The following is a 6,000-nucleotide window of genomic DNA, read 5'->3' as shown; positions in this document are numbered from 1 at the left end:
AGGGACCATTCCCTGGAGAAGGAATCATACTTAGTAAAATGGAGGGTAAGCAAAAAGGGGAAGACCTTCAATGAGATGGATTGACACAGTGGCTGTAATGATGGGCTCAGGTATAGCAAAGATTGTGAGGATAGTACACTAATTTACTTGTGTGATATTAATGACATTTTAAATATAACTTCTGCGTTCTGTTGGATTACGTTTCTTTGGAATGGGCAGAAATATGAATCTCTTCTAGTCTGTTGGCCAGGTAGCTTTCTTGCAAATTTCTTAGAATATATGATTGAGGGCTTCCTGCATTGCACCTGTTAGCTCATATATCTCAATGGCTATTACATCAATACATGGATATTTGTTTTTTTTTTACCAATTCCTTCAGGATGGCTTGGACTTCTTACTTCCATACCATCAGGTCTTGATCATACGCTACCGCCTAAAATTGTTACAGTGACTCTATTATTCCCTCTATCTTCTTTTAATGCTTCCTATACCATTTAATATTTTGCCTATATATATATATGTTTATATATATATAAACATATATATATATAGGCAAAATATTAAATGGTATAGGAAGCATTAAAAGAAGATAGAGGGAATAATAGAGTCACTGTAACAATTTTAGGCGGTAGCGTATGATCAAGACCTGATGGTATGGAAGTAAGAAGTCCAAGCCATCCTGAAGGAATTGGTAAAAAAAAAACAAATATCCATGTATTGATGTAATAGCCATTGAGATATATGAGCTAACAGGTGCAATGCAGGAAGCCCTCAATCATATATTCTAAGAAATTTGCAAGAAAGCTACCTGGCCAACAGACTAGAAGAGATTCATATTTCTGCCCATTCCAAAGAAAGGTAATCCAACAGAACGCAGAAGTTATATTTAAAATGTCATTAATATCACACAAGTAAATTAGTGTACTATCCTCACAATCTTTGCTATACCTGAGCCCATCATTACAGCCACTGTGTCAATCCATCTCATTGAAGGTCTTCCCCTTTTTGCTTACCCTCCATTTTACTAAGTATGATTCCTTCTCCAGGGAATGGTCCCTCTAACAACATGACCAAAGTTGTTGTTGTTTTTAGGTGCCATTGAGTCCTCTATGACTCATAGTGACCCTATGCACAGCAGAATGAAACACTGCCTGGTCCCGCACCAGCTTTGCGATCCCTGCTATACTTGAGCCCATAGCCTTAGCTTATGTGTCAATCCATCTCATTGAGGGTCTTCCCCTTTTTCATCGACCCTCCACCTTAACAAACATGACATTCTTCTCCAGGGAATGGTCACTTCTGACAACATGACCAAAGTAGGTGAGAGGAATTCTGGCCATTCTCACTTCCAAGGAGGATTCTGGCTACACTTCCTCCAGGACAGATATGTTAGTTCTTTTAGCAGTCCATGGTACTTCCAGCATTCTTTGCCAGCACCACAACTCAAAGGCATCAATTCTTTTTCTGTCTTCCTTATTCGTTGTTCAGCTCTCAGTTGCATATGAGACGATTGAAAATATAATGGCTTGTGTCAGGCATACCTTAGTCCTCAAGGAGACATCTTTGCTCCTCAGCACTTAAAAGAGGTCCTTTGCAGCCAACTTGCCCAGTGATATGTTTCATCTGATGTCCTGACTGCTGCTTCCATTGGTGTCGATTATAAAAGCAAGCAATGTGAAGTCTTTAACAACGTCAATCTTTTCTCCACTTATCGTGATGCTGTTTATAGATCCAGTTGTCAGGATTTTTATTTTTTTTTATATTGAGATGTAATCCATCCTGCAGATTGTATTCTTCAATCTTCATCTGTAAGTGGTTCAAGTCCTCACTTTCAGCAAACAATGTTTTTTGTCAGTATATGGCAGGTTGTTAATGATTCTTCCTCCAATCTTGATGCCACATTCTTCTTCATATAGTCCAGCTTCTCAGATTATTTGCTCAGCATACAGATTGAATAAATATGGTGAAAGGATACAACCCTGACACACTCCCTTCTTGATTTTAAACCATGCCATGCCCCCTTGTTCCATTCGAACGACAACCTCCTGGTCAAGGTACAGGTTCCTCGTGAGCACAATCAAGTGTTTGGGAATTCCCATTCTTCTCAATGTTATCCATAAATTGTCATGATCCACACAATCAAATGCTTTTGCATTGTCAATAAAGCACAAGTAAACATCTTTCTGGTATTCTTTGCTTTCTGCCAAGATCCATCTGACATCTGTAATGATATCCCTTGTTCTACATCCTCTTCTGAATCTAGCTTGCATCTCTGGAAGTTCTCTGTCACTATACTGCTGCAACCATTTTGAGTTATCTTCAGTAAGATTTTACCTGTGCATGATATTAAGATATTGTTCTATAATTTCCACATTCTGTGGCATCACTTTTCTCTGGAATGAGTACAAATATGGATCTCTTCCAGTCAGTTGGCCAGGTAGCTGTCTTCCAAATCTCTTGGCATAACCGAGTGAGAGCTTCCAGTGGGGCATCCGTTTGTTGAAACATCTCAATGGGTGTTCTGTCAATTCTTGGAGGCTTGTTCTTTGGCAATTCCTTCATTGTAGCTTCAACTTTTTCTTTCAATACCATTGGTTCTTGATCATATGCCACTTCCTGATATGAATGAAGATCGACCAGTTCTTTTTGGTACGGTGACTCTGTGTATTCCTTCCATCTTCTTTTGATGCTTCCTGCATCATTCAATATTTTTCCCATAGAATCTTTCAATATTAAAACTAGAGGCTTAAATTTTTTCCTTAGTTCTTTCAGCTTGAGAAATGCCAAGCATGTTCTTCCCTTTTGATTTTCTAACTCCAAGTCTTTACACATTTGATTATAGTAATTGGCTTTGTCTTTTCAAGCTGCTCTTTGAAATATTCTGTTCAGCTCTTTTATCTTGCCATTTCTTCTATTTGCTTTAACTACTCTCCACTCAAGGGCAAACTTCAGAGTCTCTTCTGTCATCCATTTTGGTCTTTTCTTTTATTCTTGTCTTTTTAATGACCTCTTGCTTTCTTCATGGATGACGCTCTTGATGCCATCCCATAATTCTTCTGGTTTTCTGTCATTGGTGTTAAATGCATCAAATCTATTCTTTAGATGGCCTCTAAATTCAGGAGGGATATATTCAAGATCATATTTTGGCTCTTGTGAACTTGTTTTAATTGTCTTCATCTTCAAGTTGAACTTGCATACAAGCAGTTGATGGTCTATTCCACAGTCAGCTCATGGCATTGTTTTTGCTGAAGATACTGAGGTTTTTCATCTCCTCTTGCCACAGATGTAGTCAATCTGATTCCTTTGTATTCCATCTGACAGAGTCCATGTGTACAGCCACCATTTGTGTTGTTGAAAACAGGCATTTGCAATGAATAAGTCATTGGTCTTGCAAAATTCTATCATGCTATCTCCAGCAATATTTCTGTCACCAAGACCAAATTTTCCAACTACCAGTGATTCTTCTTTGTTTCCAACTTTTGCATTCCAGTTACCAGTGGTCACCAATGGTAAGTAGGCAGGGTGAAGTCTGCCCATTCTCACTTCCAGGGAGTGTTCTGGCTGCACTTCTTCCAGGACAGGTTTTTCCATTCTTCTGACAGTCCATGGTACTTTCAGCATTCTTTGCCAACACCTCAACTCAAAAGCATCAACTCTTCTTTGGTCTTCCTTAATCACAATCCACCTTTCACGTGCATATGAAGCTTTTGAAAATACCATGGATTGGATTAGGTGTACCTTAGTCTTCAAAAAGACATTTTTGGTCTTCAACACTTTAAAGAGGTCTATTACAGCAGATTTTCCCAGTGCAATTCAATATCTGATTTCTTAGTTGCTGCTTCCATTGGTGTTGATTGTGGATCCAAGTAATATGAAATCCTTGACAACTTAAATATTTTCTTCATTTATCATGATGCTGCTTATCAGTCCAGTTGTGAGGATTTTTGCTGAAAACAATTGAAAAACAGTTGTAGCAGTACATAGACAGGGAAGTGACAGAAATTCAAGCTGAATTTAGAAGAGAATCTGGAACCAAGGATATCGTTGCTGATTTTAGATGGCTTTTGGTTGAAAGCAAAGAATACCAGAAAGATCTTTGCCCTTTTGTTGACTATGCAGAAACATTCAACTGTGTGGATCATAACAAATTATGGATAACGTTAAGAAGAATGAGAACTCTAGAACATTTTAATATGCTCATGCAGAATCTGTACACAGACTAAGAAACTGCCATTCAAAGAGAACAAAGGGATACTACATATTTTAAAATAAGGAAAGGCATTCATTAGGCTTATATCCTTTTACCATATTTACTATATCCATATGCTGAGCAAATAATCTGAGAAGTTGGACTCTATGAAGAGTGCAGCAATGGGATTGGAAGAAGACTCATTAACAACCTGAAAAGTCTGAAATAGGCAGATGATATAACCTTGCTTACTGAAAGTGACAAAGACTTGAAGCACTTATTGGTGAAGATCAGGAACAACAGCCTTCAGTATGGATTAAATCTCAGTATAAAGAAAACAAAAATCCTCGTAAGTGGGCCAATAAGTAACATCATGATAAAAAAGGGTAATATTGTCAAGGATTTCATTTTACTTGGATCCACAGTCAGTGCCCATGGAAGTGGAAGTCAAGAAATCAAACATATTGCATTGGGAAATCTGATGCACAAGACCTCTTATTTAAAGTAGTAAAGAGCAAAGATGTCACTTTGAAGACTAAGGTGTGCCTGACCCAAGCCATTGTCATTTTCAAAGCCTCATAAGCATGTGAAAGCTGTATAATGAATAAAGAAGACTGCAGGAAAATTGGTGCATTTGAATTATGGTGTTAGCTAAGAATACTGTATAGCATGGGTTGCCAGAAGAAGGAACTATCTTGGAAGAAGTGTAGCTATAAAGTCCCTTAGAAGTGAGAATGGCCAGACTTCCTCTCTTATACTTTGGTCATGTTACCAGAAGGGACCAGCCCTTGGAGAAGGATATCATGCTTGATAAAGTAGAGGGTCAGCGAAAAAGAGGCAGTCTCTCAAAGAGAGGGACTGACACAATGCCTGCAATGATAGGCTCAAGTATGGCAAATTGTGAGGGTGGTATAGTACCAGACAGTGTTTTGTTCTGTTGTGCATGGAGTCACTATGAGTCAAAACTCACTCAAAGGCACCTAACAAAAACAATAAAATCTCATTTTGGGGAAGAAATTAGGATATAAATTAGGATAATGTATATATCTATGTATAACCAATTGTCATAGAGTAACTTCCAACTCATGGTAACCCTATGTGTGTCAGAGTAGAACTGTGCTCCATAGGGTTTTCAGTGGCTAATTTTTTCAGAAATAGATGACTCAGCCTTTCTTCCAAGTTACCTGTGAATGAACTCAAACTGCCAACCTTTCAGTTAGCAACCATGTACATAAACCATTTGTACCACCTAGCACCCAAGAAGGAGCTCTGGTAGCATAGTGGCTAAAGCACTTGACTGCTAACCAGAAGGCTGGCGGTTCAAACCCACCAGCCACTCCTCGGAAGGAAGGTTGGGCAATCCTACTTCCGTAGTGATACTGCCTCGGAAACCCAAGGAGGGGTCGCTATGAGTCGGGGCCGACTCGACGGCATATAACAACAACAACAACAAGCACCCAAGAACTCCATATCCAGATAGATAGAGAGGATATTTATTTATATGTAAAGGATCTCTAGCAGCATAGTGGGTAAGGCAATTGGCTGCTAGCCAGAAGATCTGTGGTTCAAACCCATCAGCTTCTCCATGGGAGGAAGGTGAGGCAATCTACTTCCATAAAGATTTATATCCTTGGAAATGCAATGAGGGTAATTATGAGTTGGAACCAACTCAATGGCAGTGGGTACATTTTTATGTGTATATGTGAGGATATAAATAAGCATTGAGATTCACTTGTGAATATAGAAATTTGATAAAATCATTCAGAAGAGCAACTATTTTTAAACAAAAGCACATTAAAGTCATGAAATAC

The 6,000-nt window shown here is 38.6% G+C and overlaps 1 protein-coding gene across 1 annotated transcript in view; it reads left to right on the top strand.

Annotated features, from left to right (window-relative positions):
• The window catches only part of DSCAM (DS cell adhesion molecule), a 981,394-nt gene that overhangs the window by 892,773 nt on the left and 82,621 nt on the right, over positions 1–6,000 (top strand). The window lies entirely within an intron of this gene.

Source organism: Orycteropus afer, unplaced genomic scaffold (genome assembly GCF_000298275.1).
Source record: "Orycteropus afer afer isolate SDZICR_OR568_19922 unplaced genomic scaffold, OryAfe1.0 scaffold00137, whole genome shotgun sequence".
NCBI classification, from domain to species: domain Eukaryota; kingdom Metazoa; phylum Chordata; class Mammalia; order Tubulidentata; family Orycteropodidae; genus Orycteropus; species Orycteropus afer.
The sequence above is the reverse complement of the archived record's forward strand: the minus strand, read 5'-3'. Positions and strand labels throughout refer to the sequence as shown.